Genomic DNA, 17759 nt, shown 5'->3' with positions numbered 1-17759 from the left:
CAAAAGAACCAGTTTTGTCCCTTTGTTATATGACAAATCTTCAAAAGCTTGAATGCAATTATAATATCCTGCACTCCTCCCTCAAGCTTTGCCTTTTCTGTGCTAAACATGCCCAGTTCCTTCAATCACTCCTCGTGGCCAGATCTTTAGTCCCTTCACCATCTTAGTCATTGCCCTCCCTTTTCCCTTGCACTACATGGTCTCCAGTTTCCCAGTATTCTTCCTTAAAATATAGCACTGAAAGCTGAACACACTAATCAAGATGTGAATCTGATCAGGGCCAAATCTGATGTACTCATAAGCTTCCTCATTCTGGATGTGATGCCTTGGTCAATGTAATGTTTTTGCTAAACTTTTCAAAGATTTAAGTAAGAGTACCCTGAGGTCAATCAAGTGTACATGATTTTAAAATGTGTTAATGCTTCTTTCATGCAAAATATAAATGATCTACCTTTAAAATGCTCACAGCAATCAATGGTTTTAATTGAGCAGAAAAGCAGACAGAGACATTGAAACATTTCATCCCGGCAGTGGCTCCTGACAGTCATCCTGAGAGATGTTTCCATTAAGACAGTGATATCTATTGAAAGGCAAACCAGAAATGTATCGCTACTTCCAACATTCCTGAAGAAAGGCCACTTACACCATTCTGGATCCACTGTATATCAGTTCTTATTTGAGTTTATCCACATTTGTCAGCTGATCCAAGTCCATGTAAACTCACATAAAAGTAGAATGTGGTCTCTTTTTAGTGAGAAAGGATGAGGCAACTTCTTGGAGACTAAAGGAAGTACCTCCTAATAATCTGTCCGCTCACTGTTGAGGGGCAGATTAAAAGAGAAACATGAAATCTCATTATGTTCCTCAAAAGCACAGTCCTATTCCATCTGTTGGATCAAATGTGGCTCCTGGCACCATCCTTTTACCAGAGGGCACACAAAGAAGACTCAGTCATACAAGAATAAGTATCTGCCTTTGGATTTTTCATTTCCTTTATTTTAAGAGCCTTTCTTCTCTTTACCTTGGCCATTTTTAAGAATTGCTGGCCTGGATGCTATGCTTACACATAGACCAAATTCCATTTTCTTGGCAGAAAAGCAACAAATAAAACAGGAGTCAGGAACAGAACAAAACATATACAGTGGCATTGTTGGGTTTCTTTGGTTGTTTTTTTTTTCTCTTTGCCTCAAACTTTACCTTCTCCTGAGATCATGACTATCTTCTTTTGGTTCATTCTTGGTTCATTAAGTCTGTGAACATGTCTGAGCCAAACTCTTTCCAGGCAGTCTACACATTAGCAAAATGCACCACTAGAAACCAGAAGGTACTTTCACCTAGATAAGACGACCAACCTTGTTGATAAGCATCCTGCAATTTCCGCCAAAGACTGACAAAGTTTAAAACAGTAACGTACCTCTGAGGGAAACTTCTCTGCTGACATCTGGAGGGCTGAATCGAGTAACCCGCACCATCTTAGAAATGGACTCAAATCTTGTATGCCTTGAGGCTTTAGCAAGGGGAAGGAGTTTAATACTGAGTTTCAAATTTGAATTTATAGATAAGCCAGTGCTCTTTGGGTGTGGATGTTTATACTAGACCCAAAATGAACAGTTCACTTCCCAGGGTAGGTTCCTTTATACTGGAGGTCCAGGTTGCTTTCTGCCTGCTCGATCTGGCTGGTCTAGTCCATAGCATTTCACTAAATAAGTTATTATTCAGCAAAACATTTCCTTAAGCAGGTGCAAACACTTTTTCCTCTGTGAGACTTCCCTTAGGCAAGTTTAATTGCTTAGGAAAGGGTCAAGGGACAGCTATATAAAGTGAACACTAAGAAACAAACATGCAAAGTCAGATGTTGCTACTTATGCTGGACCCTGCTAGACTTCAGGTCTTTCTATGCCAATAATATTAACTCCAGTGACTCACTTATAGCAGGCATCCACTCCATTTACAACCTTTTCTTGCATCATAGAACCCCCTTGGCAGTCTGGTGAAGCCAATGAACCCATTAGAATAATGCTTTTTTAATGCATAAAATATATAGGATTACAAAGGAAAAACTCATATTGAAATAGTTATCTAAATGTGGAAAAACAAAAAGTCAACAGACCTGAGATTATGAATATCTGATTTGTAGAAAGAAAAATGTTATGCTCTAGCTATTTTTTTTTCCTGTGACCAAAAAGAAATAAAAAAGATGAAGCATGGCATAAGGAATATAAAGGGGTAGCCTAGGAGTCAGGAAGACCTGTGTTGAAGTCTTGTAATATATATTGGCTATGAGACAGTGGGCAAGTTATGAATAAAGCTTCAGTGCCTCAAGCATGACTCTGAGACTAAATTACAGATCCCTAACCAATCTGCCTTGATAAAGAGAGTTTCCATGCCAGGATATTCCTATGCCAATAAAATCATAGGTCTGCAAGATGAAAGAAGACAAATTTTACTTGATCCTGATGGAAAGAAATATACATCTAATAATTGCAGAAAGATGCAGGGAGGGGATGGAAAGGAACATAGAAAAAAAGGAGGAAAGGGAAAAAAGAAAGAGATCTTATCTTTATGGGTAGTAAAGGGTTGAACCCTGATACTTACTTCAGAATTAGCTCTCTCTGTGTGGAACATTGAAAAGTTGGAGCAAAAGTCAAAACACATGATAAATTAGGATCTTAGAGTTAGAAGGGACTACAGAATATCTCATCCATATTCTATTTTCTGATATAGTTCTATGTCAAATAAAAAAAAAACACATACAGGAAAACTTTTCCCAGGGAAAAAAAGTTTATGTATATGTGTATGTGTGTATTTATATATGTATTGTATATGCATGCTATATATATAATATATATGTGTATGTCTTTATCAGTTCTTTTGTTTAGTAAAGAAGCAGCATTGCAAAATGGTTATTTCCTGGAGCATTTTTCTTCCATGAGATACAAGGGGGGAAAAGTACCTTCAAAGTCTATCCAATATTTGTTTTTCTTGGCCACAACTTCAACTAGCTTACTTCTATGAATCAAGATTACATCTCAAACACAAGAGACCAGAAGAATAGTTGCACCCTAACATAATCACTGCTTTCTGTTGTGTCTCTCTAAATATATGTGTGTGTGTATGTGCATATATATGTATATATATACCTAGATAAGACGACCAACCTTGTTGATAAGCATCCTGCAATTTCCGCCAAAGACTGACAAAGTTTAAAACAGTAACGTACATACATACATACATACATACATATACACACGATATTGAGAAGCCAACAGGGGAGATGGGGATGAATGCATGTAAACAGTAGATTTTCATTTATTTCCCCAGCAATATAACCTTGTGTGTCTCGATTCAAATGGTTCCGTTATCTTTGAGGTCTTAATCATTTGTATTGGCAGTTTCTGAAGTGTTCAAAGCTTGTGCTTAAAGAGTATTATTGGCATACAACATAGTCATGCAACATTAATCAGATTTACAACCTTGTACATAGTTATCCTTGATAATCTTGATTCAAAAGTAAGTTAAATTTCCCATACTGGTTTGGCAACCTCAAACATTGAATGCTTCGGCATATGCTACCTGTGAACACTAGCTTCAAGAGGCATCCTTAGCCTTTTCCCCCTCATTGAGCCCAAGAAGCTTGGTATTGCTGTTGCTTCAGAGAGGATTCTCAACTTGTTTTCTATTTCCTTGACCAGGAAAAAAAATGAAAAGACTAGGAAGGCATTCCAAAATGTAGCAATAATCTGTGAGTGACCAAAGGTGGCCATCTAAATGGCTTTAAGGACATGGAATAATTCAGGCAAACGAATTTACCTTCAACAGATCATAGTACTTTTTAGGGACCTAATTAAAATTATGTCAACAGAGTTTGGTTGAACACCTAGTATAAAAGCCTTTGAGAGATACAACCTTTCTTGCCTGGGACTTAGGTGGCACAGTGGATAGAATGGCAAGCCTAGAGTCTATGTGGGGAAAGGAGGGAGGGAGGGAGGGAGGGAGAGAGAGGAGAGAGAGAGAGAGAGAGAGAGAGAGAGAGAGAGAGAGAGAGAGAGAGAGATTGATTATATCTTTGTGAATAAGAAGGAGCTGAATCCTGATGGTCATTTCAGAATTAGCTTTCTGGGGGCAGATCACTGACTGGTTGAAACAAAGTGACAAAACAGAATCTCAGAATTAGAAGGGACCTCAGAATGTATTTGGTCTAACGTGGTTGAACAGACCTACCTCTTCTACTACTATCCCTGTCTTGAGTGATGGGGCACTAATTATGTTCTGAGGGAGCTCATTCCACTTTTCCATAGCTTTAATTGTTGGGAAGCTTTATGCCATAGAGTCAAAACATGACTGTAGCTTCTACCGTTGTTCTTAATTCTGCCCTTCAGAGCCTAGTAGTATAAGTCTCATCTCTCTTTTCTACATGGTAGATCTCGTTACATGAAGATAACTATCATATCCTTCCTAATTCTTATCTTCTCCAAGGTTAAACATTCCTAATGTCTTCAACTTGTTGAGTCATCTGGCTCTCCTAACCTGTTACCATCCTGGTCATTCTCCTCTGGACACAATTTTCTCTAGGACTCTCCTAAAATTGGGTTTCAAAACTGGAAGTACTAGTCTAGGGATGATCTGACAGGGCAGGGTACAGTAGGACCTTATCCCCCACACTATCATAACATACCACTCTTAACAGAGGTCTAAGATTACCTTCTTTCCTTGGCTTCCACGTCATACTGGCAGTTCGTATTGGGCTTATGGTCTCCTAAAACCCTCAGATTCTTCCACACAAGTGACTGTCCAATCATTCCTCCCCAATTCTGTACCTAGGCACTTAATTCCGTTTAACCCAAGTCAACAATTGTTATTAAGCATTTAATATATTCGGGCATTACACTAACTGAGGGAGATTCAAAGAAAGGCAAACAGTCTCAGATTTCAAGGAGCTCACAATCTAATGATGCAGATGGCATGCAAACAACCATGTACAAACAAGATGTTTTCAGAAGAATTTGGAGATAATTCTAACTAGCATTAAGGCAGACTGAGAAAGCCCTTACTTAACACCTTGGCATGCAGTCTTTGTGAGCTTCTATGATCATAGAATCATAAGATATAGTGTTGGTAGGGATCTCAAAAGCCACCTAAAAATTTATCACCTTCTAGGCCAACCTCCCAGAAAGAAACTCCTATGAACTTAACTGGGCTTGTCTTCCTACAAAAAACAAATCTAGCACCAGAACAGATTGAATCCTTTTTTCAAATTAGCAGGCCCTGCCAATGCTCCAAATTCTCTGGCATGGTTTTTGAGAACCCAGGGTCATTTCCTCAGAAAGATGAGGTAAGAAATGAAATAAAATTAAGGTAAAACTTTTTTATGAGCATGTCTTTATTTTGATTGTATGATTTTTTTTCTATCCAGACAAAGAAAACAAAACAAGTAGAAAGTATTTTAGTCATCTTTTAGGCATGCTGCCAAATGTCCTGAAATCAAATAAACAATTTTTATAGTATTTCACAGTTTTAATGTTCTCTGGCCTAAAGTAAAAAAATACATATTTTTAAAAATGCATAGCTTCTCAACTCTATTGCTTGGATTCCTTGACTATACATTCATCTCTATTAAATTTCATCTTAATATATTTAGCCCAATCTTCTAGCCTGTTGAGATCTTTTGGGATCCTGACTTTGTCATCAGTTTCCTCATCTGTAAAATGATAATAATAGCACAGAGTTCACACCCCTTGTTGTGAGTATTAAATGAGATAACTAGTGCTCCATGCACTACTTTTCCCTTCCCACAAAATCTTGATGACAGTAACCTTCATATAAATTCAGTGCACCCTTGATGAAAGTATGAGAAGCAAATAGAATTCCAGAATAGAATACATACTTTATTTAATTAAGTAAAAGGTGCAGGGCAAAGAAGATCTTCTATTCCTATTGATTTTTGACACCAGTTGAATCAGTAGAGCAAACGGCCACCAAAAAAAAAAATAAATCTGTCTTCCAATAGGTATCACCATTATATATGATAAAATCATGCATGATGTACCAACTGAAACAATTTTGCTCTATGAACTTCTGATTATTAATATCAAAGAAGGCTTGCAATAGAGAGATGTCTACTTGCCAAAGGTATTTGCTACTAGTTTGGAAATTATGGTGATGTCCACTATATATTTCTATTTATAACTGGTCTTGTGATGTTTGCATAGAGCACTGGAATATTACTAAAACTTCTAAATTATATACATAATCACCTAAATGCCTTTGGCTTGAATGATCTCAGAGAGAACAAAAAAGGATAAAGAATATCTTTTGTCTAAACAATAATGGCCAGGTATTTAAGACTGATGTTGTCTCAAACTCTTGCAAGTTACATGACCCTAGGCATGTTGGTTCATCATAGGGACTAGCTCCCAAACAATTAGTCCTGTCTAAAAGTAGAGTGGTTTACTCTACTGTTACTCAGTGAGTTCTCCATCACCATAGGCATATCAGTCAAAGCTAGCGTAATCACTTGGGTATGTTGTTGAAAAGATTCATGAGTCAAGTAGCGACCTAGACCAGATTACCATTAAAATCTCTTCCAACTCTAAAATTGTAGGATTCTCATTCAGTCAAGAGGTAATGAATGTCTTAATCAGAGTAGCGCAATGAAAATTGGGGAAAAGAGAATGATGGGATAAATGCTATTTGAAGGGAGAACTCATTAAATGGGGGGAACTCATTGAACAGGGAGGCAAAAGGCAGAAGAGCTAACAATGTCTCTAACATTTCAAGCTTGGTTGACAAGGAAATGGTCATTTGGATGGGAAAGGGACAACTTTAGTTTTAGGCAAAATGGATTTAAAGTATTAAAAAGAAATTATAAGTGGAAGTGATCAGCAGGAAACTGGAAATATATTTTAGGTCTTGGAAGAAAGACTAGTTAGTAGATATAATTTGAGTTTGCTCAGGTTCAATGACCTCAAACTTTTTGGTGATGGGGGAAGCAAGGTCATTTGCTAAAAGCAAAGTTAGAGTAGGGAGTGGGAAAGGTAGGAAAAAAAAGTTTTGAACAGCCATTGTTGGAAGTATAATAATAAGCCAAGAAATATGTATAAAAGCAAAGCATAGTGGCATGGTGCATCCAACTCAAGTTAGAGAGCATGAATTTGCAAGTCGATCCAATCAGTACAATGAATCAGTGACTCATACACATTTTCTGGCTTGATTTTCTAACTCAGTAACTTTAAAAAAGAGGAGGTTAAAAACAGGCACTAATGTAATGGATTTAGTGTTTGTCAGATGTATTTGGATATAGGGGCAAGGAACTACCAGGAAAAGAAATGATAAAATTAATTATTTGCTTCAGCCTCCTCAGACAATCTTCTCTACAGCATTTAAGTAATAATAATCATTGTTCAGGGCTGTCTGTCAAAAAATGTTTTAGAATTTTAGGACCATGTATAAAATATTTCTTGTTATGATGTGTGTTGAAATGATGGACTTAATCATTCATGAAGGATACTAGACAAGAGTACTAAACTTGCAACTTGGAAGCCATGGGTTCAAATCCTGCCTCTGACATTTATTAGATCTGTGACTATGATGTTAACCCGAGTCTTTGTTCCAATACTTATAAAATAGGGATAATACTTCACAACAGTGTTGCACAAACTCTAAAGTACTCTATGAAGTCATTTAATGTGATGATGAGTATAAGTATCATTGTTTACTGATTGGTTATCAACTCCAGTAATTCATCTTTATGAAATAAGTATCTCCACTGATACAGATGGCAACTCCTTTATATTTCTTAGTTGTGTATAAAAATCTAGCACCTCCTGGCCAACCCTGCGTTCTTGGTCTGTACTTAATCAGGCCAGCCCTCAGATGACAGACATATAATTTGTCACCTGGTTCACAATCATAGTCTTTTCAGCTTAGTAGGCAGTGCTCTTCTAATGTAGGCTTTGAAAACCCCAGGCCACCTTCCAGATCATAATGAAGTATAAGGGTTAGGTTTATGGAGAAGAATAAATAATAAGCCCCAAACTGCCTATTTTTTTATGAGATCACAAAAATGTCACTCTGGTTTTGATTTTGCAAAGTAGACTTTATGGTAATGACTTAGTGTATGGGCACGTGTATTATATACATATATGTGTGTGTGTGTGTGTGTGTGTGTGGTGTGTTGTGTGTGTATGTATATACACACACATTTCACATTTACTTTTCTATGTGTAGGCTATTTTCTGGCCCCAGCTCCCAACAGAACAAAAGCTCTTTGACAGTAGGGACCATACCATGTTTGTCTCTGTATGCACTTAGTACAATGCCCCACACATAACAGGCACATAATAAATGCTGGCTGATTGGATGAATGTATATTTGTGAATGAGTGTCTTCACTCATCTTCTATTATGCTCTTACAAAATGTCTTTTAGTTAATCACATTTTATATATAAATATATATATATATATACACATACACATATATATAAAAACATATATACATATACAAAAAAACATATTATATACAAATACATTAAAATTATATATTCTGTAATTATTTATATATATGTATATTAAAGTTTCTATATAAGTATATTAAAGGATGGTAGGGATGTGACATTTTTTCAGTCTCCTTAAATCAAATTCAACTCTATAAAGTGTTTATTCTTCCTCTTATTTATAAAAAAGGATGGCAATCAGGCTCTTAGTAAAGCTACATCTCAGAATCACTTCAGAAAAGAAGTAATTGGAGAGGAGCTTCTTCATACTCTTTTTTAAAAAGAGCATTTATTCCATTGTCTCTGGCTCTCCGGGTTGAGACCTAAGGGCAATTTAGATTTCTGAAACAATAAATTGTAACCTTGGGCCTGCTTGAATCTAATGAAATCTCCTAAGAAACAGAATGGGATTGAGGGCTGAGAAAGGAAATGAAGAAAACCTCTGAATTTTAAAAAAAAAATTGGCAGAAAAAATTGCAATCATTTTCTTAGGCAGAGATGTTTCTTAGGAAATGATTTTTTGGGGAAAAGAATAGTAAGAAAAGAGCCACACCCTTAATTTTGTTTTAATTGTCTTTGTCTTCCATGGTTTCTCTGCTACTCTTTTCTGACACTTTGTGTAGTGAAAAATTGGTATATATTTGATATACAAATAGAGATATTTATGTGTCGATATCTATATCTATGCACACACACATACACATATACATATATTATTGTACAGTGTTTATCTATATGCCCTTTGGAATTACCTAAAGAAAACAAAGAGACAATACAAAGAATTCTTTGTTCAGCCAAAGACTTTCAGGGTGGGGTTTGCCACAGACATTTATTTCTCTCCTCTACTTACAGGAAATAACCTCTTTGCAATTTTATAAGGAGCAGAAGGGAAAATAGAAAGATGACCTCCTTCCATAAATTTTCTCCTCTTCCATCCTCCCACTGTTTGAGCTCTAGGAAGTTGGGAAGATGTCCAATTGGAGACATATGTTTCCCGAATTTGCGAAGAGTGAGCATTGATTCAAACTTCAGAGAAAAGACTATCAAATTAAAATAAAAGCACCAGTCCTCTTAAATAAGAGAGCAAGCCAAGAGCTGCTCTGCAGGTTGCATTAGGGAGAACTAAGACCGTGGAAAATCAGATGTACCATACAATTTGAGGTCACTCAGAATAAAGACAGACGGTCTGGAACCCAACCAGCCATTTCTAGTACTGAGTGCTAAGTGAGCAATTCTTTTTTACAATGCCCTCTAATTTCATTAATGAAAACATAGCCATTAGGGAGGCAAACATCCAGATGGAAAAGTTGACGATTCCTTTTTATGCTACAGTTTAGACATGGATTTCCCAGAGCTACCTTTCTGATCTTCTCTCAGTTACCTATTCATCCATGTCCACCTACAAATGGACAAATCCTTGGCCTGACTGTGTAAATTCTTCTTTACCTCTAAATAATCTTCCCTATCTAAATTATTGTCTTGGTTTAAGGTTTTTATTATGCCAGATGTAATTTCCTATAAATGTTATCATTGCCTATCAGGCTATAAACTCTTTATAGGACTGTATCCATGTGGCTTTCTTTTTACAATGCCATGCTCAATTGGGTACTTTTTAAAAGCTAAGAAGGGTAATGTTATGGAATTGATCTCATTTATTAGACAAGTCTTTATGAAGGACATACTATGTGCAAAGCACTGTGCTTGGCAGCTGGAACTGGAAATTAGTCCATTCTGAAAAGTTATTGGGAACTATGTTCTAAAAGTTACCAAACTGTCCATACCCATTGACCCAGCTTTACCTCCTATACACTAAAGAAATTAAAGAAAGAGGAAAAGGATATAGATAGATAGACATATAGATAGATTAATTAATGAATCAATGAATATTTATTAAGCTCTTGCTATGTGCCATGCTCTATGATAAGTGCCGGAAATGCAAAAGGAGGCAAAAGGTCCCTGCCCACAAGTTGCTTACAGTGTGATGGGAAAGACAAAATGCAAAAAAATATATAAATGCAAGTTATACACAGGCTAAATAGGAAATAATCAACAGAAGAAAGGCACTAGAATCAAAAGTATTTGGGAAGAGTTCCTGTAAAAGATGGGATTTTAGTTGGAACTTAAAAGAAGCCAGGGAATTCAGTAGGTAGAGATGAGGAGGGAGAGCATTGTTGGCATGGGAGAAACAAGGAGAAAATACCAATGGAGGGTCTTGTTTGTGGAAGAGCCAGGAGGCCAGTGTCACTGGATGAAGGAATGAATATTTGACAGGGAGTAAGGTGGAAAAAAAAGACTAGAAAGGTAGGAGGGGAATAGGTTGTGAAGGGCTTTGAACCCCAAACAGAGGATTTTGTATTTGATCTTGGAGGTCATTGGGAGCTACTGGAGTTTATTGAATAGAGGAGTGATGGTAAGACCTTCACTTTACAAAAATCATTTTAGCAGCTAAATAGAGGATAGATTGGAGTGGGGAGAGACTTGGGGCAGAAAACCACCAGTGGGCTATTGCAATAGTCCATGTATGAGGTGATGAGGGTTTGTACCAGAAAGTAGCAGTATCAGAGGAGAGAAGGGGACATTATTGGAGAGATGTTGCAAGGATGAAATTCACAGGCAACAGCTTGGACATGAGGGATAAAACAGAGAGTGAAATCAAGAACGACTTTAAGGTTGTAAGCCTGAGGGACCAGGAAGATGATGTAGCCCTTGATGATAACAGAGAAGGCTGAGGAGGAAGGTTTAGGAAAAAAAAATAATGAGTTCTGTTTTGGACATACTGAGTTTAAGGTGTCTACTGGACACCCAGTTCAATGTGTCTGAAAGGCAGTTGGAAATACAAGATTGGAGGTCAGCAGAGAGACTGGAGCAGGATAGGTAGATTTGAATGTTGTCAACATAGAGATGATAATTAAATCCAGGGGAACTGATGAAATCATCAAATGAAGTACTATAGAAGAAGGAGAGAGGGCCCACCTTATGGGACACCTAGGGTTATAGGCAAATATGTACATAATACATAAATAATATGCCCTATATGATGGGCCACCCCCATCACTGGACTGCTACACATTTGATTTGATCATTGAGGCAGCCAGATGAACCAGAGCACATCTGCTTATTTCAAAAACCTTACTGAATCAACAGAATCAACCCTGAAGGAGGTGATCTGACAGACTGTTCAGGCAGTCTAAAACTAGGGGCAATCAAATGCATGATGAAAATTCTCAAAATGGCTCTTACTATTGAATACTTAGAATCCTTTAAATGCAAATTAAAACACTACAATCCATTTTAGGAAACAAAATGCTTTGAGTTTAGCTAGTGACAATAAATTTTTACAAATATTTACTGAGTGACTATTTCCTGTCAGGCACAAGGGGGATAGAGGGACATAGGCCATGAGAGATGTTTGTTGGTATTAAAGAAGGAACAACTAGACTGTGTGAGACAGGGAGCCTGCTTTCTAGCCCTGGCTCTGATGCTAACTAGCTGCGTGACTTTGGGAAAACCACTCTAGCACTCAGTTTTCTCATATTAATAGCTTACATTTCTATAGTTTCTACTGCATGCCAGGCACTGTGCTAAGCACCTTACAATTATTATCTCATTTGATCCTCGCAACTCTGGGAGAGCAGTGCTGTTACTATCCTCATTCTATAGATGAGGAAACTGAGGCAAACAGAGGTTAAGTGACTTGCCTAGGTCCTATAGCTAGGAAGTACATGAGGCTGGATTTGAACTCAGGTTTTCCTGGCCCAGTGCTATATCCACTGTGCCACCTACCTGCCCCTCATATATAAAAATAAAGGAATTGAAACAGTGACTAATAAAGTCCCTGCTCAACTCTAAAATCGGGTGATAATTATAACATGTTCTTGCCCTCAAGGAGGTTACAATTATAATTTATGCTGTCAAATTTGAGACTTCTGGCCCATGCCTGAATGTCTCTTTTCATATTCTAAAAAGCTTCTAAATTCATCCACATGGAAGAGATGAAAGTGAATGAATATACAAGTGTTCTTTAATTAATGGTGCTAATTAAAGTCCCTTGCTTCCCCTTAACTCCTGGATCACTATGAGATCTTGTTACTGTGTTTTTTGGGTTCCCCCCCTTTCCTTTTGATTTCTGCTTCTTCTTGTTTACGTGTCTCATTGTTTACCAGCTTCTAATGATTTGTAACTTCCCATTGAAAGTAATAAACTTCTAAATAAAATACTTCCCCCCTCCCCCGAAAAAGTATATCACTAAACAGCAATCAGTTTCTAAAAGCAAATATTCAATTATCTAAGGTGAAGGTAGGTGGTGCAGTGGAAAAAGGGCCAGGCCTAGAGTAAGGAAAACATCTTCATGAGTTCAAATCTGACCTCAGACACTTATTAACTGTGTGACCCTGGGCAAGTCACTTAACCCTGTTTGCTTCAGTTCCTCATCTGTAAAATGAACTGGAGAATTAAATGGCAAACCACTCCAGTATCTTTGCCAAGAAAATCCCCAATGGGTTCATAAAGAGCCGGACATGACTTCCATAACCGAACAACAACAACAAGTTGCCCAAGAGTAGTTTGGGGCTTGATGATAAAAGAATGCTTTAGGAAAATTGTGATATTAATACTATTATTACATGTACCAACTACAGTTACATTTATAGTTTCAGCATCATTTCAAAACACGGAGAAATCTGACTAGTGTAGTAGAAAAAAAGCATATCTACATAGGTAATGTGTATTTTAAATCAACCTATATGTTGGTTTAAACAGAAAAGCAAATGCCATAATTATGCCTAGTAGCTCTGAAGCTCCATGATGGGTAGATATCTAATTGATCAGGAACATATCAGAGATTCCCAAAGGCCTAATACAGTCTGGGGCTACATTCTTTAAAAACAAAACAAAATAAAACAAAAACATTCTACTCCTCAACAGTAACTTTAACTTCTCTCTATAAGATTTACGTGGGGTTCCAAAAGCGTACAATGAAATAAAGCAAATAGCTGAGCAAACAAATTGGATTGTGTACAATTCAATCATTGACTTAGCAATCAGCTACTATAAGTGGAAAACAGAATGATGTTGAAAACAGTTGATTCAGTCAAATTATGTAGACAAGGCCAAATGTAGTCATTGCCTAAGAGATCAATGCACAGAACAGCAAAAATTACAAGTCTCTTTTCACTATTCATGTGTTAATAAACATGTCCACACATAGGCATGAAATGCTTTATAACTTACTGGCAATCTCCTAAGTTACCTACTTGTCCATCTGGCTTTGCATTATCTAAAGGTTTTAAAACAGTCTTTAAAGTGTAGGAAGTGCTGTGACTTTTTTTTTCCAGCCTGAAAAGCAGGACAAGGTTTCTCCATCCATTTTCAGTCTTAGTAGTGAAGGTGGTGGATGATTTTTATGAACCAGGGGTAGGAAGGGATTTGAAAGGAATTTTCTCACACTAGCTCAAAGAGTAAACAGAATTTAAGGAGTGGCAGCTGAGGTAGCAGAAAGCTAAAAAGGGAGACTAGCTGATAGATTAAGTATCTGAATCAAATAGAGTTGAAATAGCCCTTGGGGCTCATAGCTAAAAGACTGAGGCACTTTTTCTATGAGACAAAGAGACTATGTTGCAACCACAAGTTGAGAGAGAGAGAGAGAGAGAGAGAGAGAGAGAGAGAGAGAGAGAGAGCAGCTGACAGCAACCAGAACTATTTATCAAAGCCACCAAGAAATGGTAACGCAGTAGCAAAGCTAGATCAGCACAGGACCCAAGCAGATTTCATTAACTGAAAAAAGAAGTCATTAGCCTCATGCTAGATCAAGAGAACAGCAAGTGCCATCAGCAGCTATCCAAAGAAGATGCAGCAGGATCAAAGACAGGGAAGAATTCCACTTAGAATGGAACCCTGGTCTTGGGTTTGGCACTGGCTTTCTGTGTTTCCTATACATCTGCCTTCTCCCACGTGTGTAACCCTGGCCTCGTGCCTCCTCAATGTGCATTGCCTCTCAAACCAGTAGTGTGGATTGTGTGGAACAAGTCAGACTTGTGTGCATGAAATGAAGGATTTGTTGTCTTTTGTTTTGCTAAGGTGTTCAATTATTTTCCTATGCCCTCACCCCCTCCCAACCCTACTCACATCTGAGTTCCTAGTTAATTAACTATCTCAGATTCAAGATACTTTATGGGTCAGAATTCTGGCCAAAACATGACTCAGGATACTCCACTAATGCATTTACTTTTATCCTAGTCAGATGGCACGTGTAGCTAAAAGATAAAGCACTTAATTAAATAGCAATGTAAATAAAGCAACAGAACATTACCCCACAAATATTGAGCTTGCTGTCCCCCAGTACATACACACTCAGTGGGCACAGTATTTAAAGGGATCACATGTGGGCTTCATGAATGTGGGGAACTCATATGATGAAGGTACTTGTGGGAAGGGGTGGGGAACAAGGCACACAGGTGGAGACACAATACCTCTAACACTTCAAAGATGGTGGTGTCTTTTACTGATGTCATAGAACTCCTCTTTGCTGGAACCCCCAGGCATTGCATATCAATATCTCACCACTGGGCATTTCCACTGTTCTCTAGTAGGTATCACCCCTCTGCTCCAGCTGACTATTAACTAGCTCTCTTCAGGTTCACTGAACACCCAATTTCAATATCCCCTAAGGATGTTGGACTTCATAAGCCCAGCAGGGAAGACTGCTTTTCTCAGCTCTTTTAGACACATTTGTCATCCACTGGGAATTATGTGTAATAAAATGGTAATAGTTGTGCCAGTTATAGATGACTGAAAGGTTGTTGACCTTTCTCCCAGCAACAGATGACAATCTAGTATCTCTCAGGCCTCCCTACAATTAAATGTCTTTTGCTTTGAACTAGTGTGTATCCTTTGGTGGGTATGATAAAAAATATTTGTGGGGGCTCACAAGCTGAAGTTTGGGTGAAGATTTTCCTAGCACACACCTTAAACCTTAGGTAGCAAAAGAGGCCTGAGTTACAAAACAACATTTACATAACAATACTTCAACAATGGTGTTTATCAGTATGAAAATGTCCATCATTCACTTGCCCATTACATTTGTAATGAAATGTTGTGATGAAAAGATCACTGATTTAGGCATCATAGGACTCAGGTTTGAATCTCGTCTTTGCTACTTACTAGTTAAATAATTGATTTGTATTGGCAATACCTCAGTTTCTTGACCTTTAAAATGGCTGGATTGAAGATAAAATAAAACATAAAATCAAATGAGAGATTTTGACTAGGTGATCTCTACTTCTAGATATATGATCTAATGAGTAAAGGGCTCTGGAGAACAAAGCAATTCATCTCTTTATTTTCCTTTTCCTACCTCTCCCAAAGGAGAAAAATAATTACGGAATGGTCAGATAAGGAAACTAAGACCAGAAATCTTGCTAAGGCAAAAAACTCACTAAGTGAGAGACTAGAGACTTGAATTCAAGTCTTCTCAATCCCAGTCCAAACCATCCTTCCACTACAACACAATGTCCCCTAAAATCAATAACATGCCAACTACATGCCAGTGAATGATCTGTGTATGCACTAACTCAGGAAGTCACTTGGTAAAATTAACATTTAGAAGCAGGCACCGCTGGTTATTTCACACATTATTAACTTATATTACAATTCAAATAAGCTTACAGCTGGCAAAAAAAGTCTCTTCTGTAAAGTGATCTCAAACATAATAGGCTTAATCAGAGATAAATTAAATTAGGCAGCCATGCATACTACAGCATATTAACACTGAACAGTTATTAAATACATTTTCTCTTATCAGTTGTGTGAACAATATTGTAGGCAAACAAACTGTTCAAGAGAGTAGTAAATAAAGTTTATGTTTGGGATGCTACATATCTGACATTTTCCATTCCTTTTCCAAACATTACATGATCTCTTCTGCTAATACCAGCACCAGGTTATGCCCCCATAAATGCGTCAACTTCACTCCCAGGCAATTAGCCAAAAGAACAGCAGACAGAACTAATGAATACCTTCACCAGCAGATGTTCAGTGTGGTTTTAGGTTTTTCCAATGGGAACTATTTCCTGGTAATTTTCAGGAGAATGCATTAATGAGTCATGGATGTTGCAAAGTTGACTAAAATGTAAGTAGGTAAGTGACTTTGCTCATTTGATTTAAAACTAAAGCAACATACTCTGTGCTTTTAGAAAATCTAAGTTGCTTCAGGTTACTTAAATAAGAAAGTTCTCAAAGTATTATGCTTGGAATGATAGTAATAAAAAAGAATTACTTCCTCCTGAAATCCTAGTCTCATATGTTCACATCACAAATGTCAAATGGTAAGGGAATTTAAGAAGTTATCTGGGTCCATTCTCCCTCAAATCAAGTTAAGAAGTATTTATTAACTGCCTCTCTTTTTAAAGATGAATAAACTAGGACCTGAGAGGTTAAATGACCTACCCAAGTTTACACTGGTACTAAATGGCCAAGCCAAGGATTAAGACCCCAAAGCTTCAACATCAAATCCAATATAGTTTCTACTGTACTACAGAATGCTAGCAAATTTAAGAGCTAGAAGGGGACACTTGATCTAAGGCCTTCATTTTATAGATGAAGAAACTGAAGCGAGATGAGAAATTGACACTAAAACAGAAGAGAGATCATGTAATTTGCCTGAAATCACGCAAATAATGTCCAGTAAGGCTGAGATTTGAAGTCAAGTCTTTTGATTTCAAATCCAGTTTACTTGGCGATTCTGATATCACTGTGTGATATGGGATCGAATCGTAGATTCCTGAACCATTTGTCAAGGGAGAACACCATCATAGTAAGAAAAGCTTTTAGCGTGGTCCTTTGGGCATACTATACAGCTTGTCTAATGAGCAGCCTAGCTCTCCACCATAAACGGTGGTGAATGTTTAAGGCTACAGCAATGCTCTGCGACCATCTACTAAAGAGAAGAGGGATTGAGACCTGCACGATTGGTAGAAGGGTCCACATTAGCAAAAGAACAGATTTTTGAATGCCTGGAAGGACTAAAATATGACAGTATCCTAGCTAGCAAGTGTGTGTTTGGTCTTGCATTTGAGCAAGCAGCACTTTCGTAAAAGAAAATAAAACAGAATGATTATAGGCTTTTTTTTAAACTAAGAGTTACATGACCTTTCTGATAATCTTTCACCGTCTTCACTTGTTCTTCTACTAATCTCCCAGATACCTGTACTCAGAAAATATGTGAGTTCCTAAGAGTTGCCCCCAAATTGTAGGAATGGGTTTGACATTCTC

At 37.4% G+C, this 17759-nt stretch overlaps 1 protein-coding gene across 3 annotated transcripts in view; it reads right to left on the bottom strand.

The window, feature by feature from the left end:
• The window catches only part of ENOX1 (ecto-NOX disulfide-thiol exchanger 1), a 677866-nt gene that overhangs the window by 301303 nt on the left and 358804 nt on the right, over nucleotides 1–17759 (bottom strand). The window lies entirely within an intron of this gene.

Source organism: Phascolarctos cinereus, unplaced genomic scaffold, assembly GCF_003287225.1.
Source record: "Phascolarctos cinereus isolate Bilbo 61053 unplaced genomic scaffold, phaCin_HiC Scaffold_7;HRSCAF=346, whole genome shotgun sequence".
NCBI lineage: Eukaryota > Metazoa > Chordata > Mammalia > Diprotodontia > Phascolarctidae > Phascolarctos > Phascolarctos cinereus.
The sequence above is the reverse complement of the archived record's forward strand: the minus strand, read 5'-3'. Positions and strand labels throughout refer to the sequence as shown.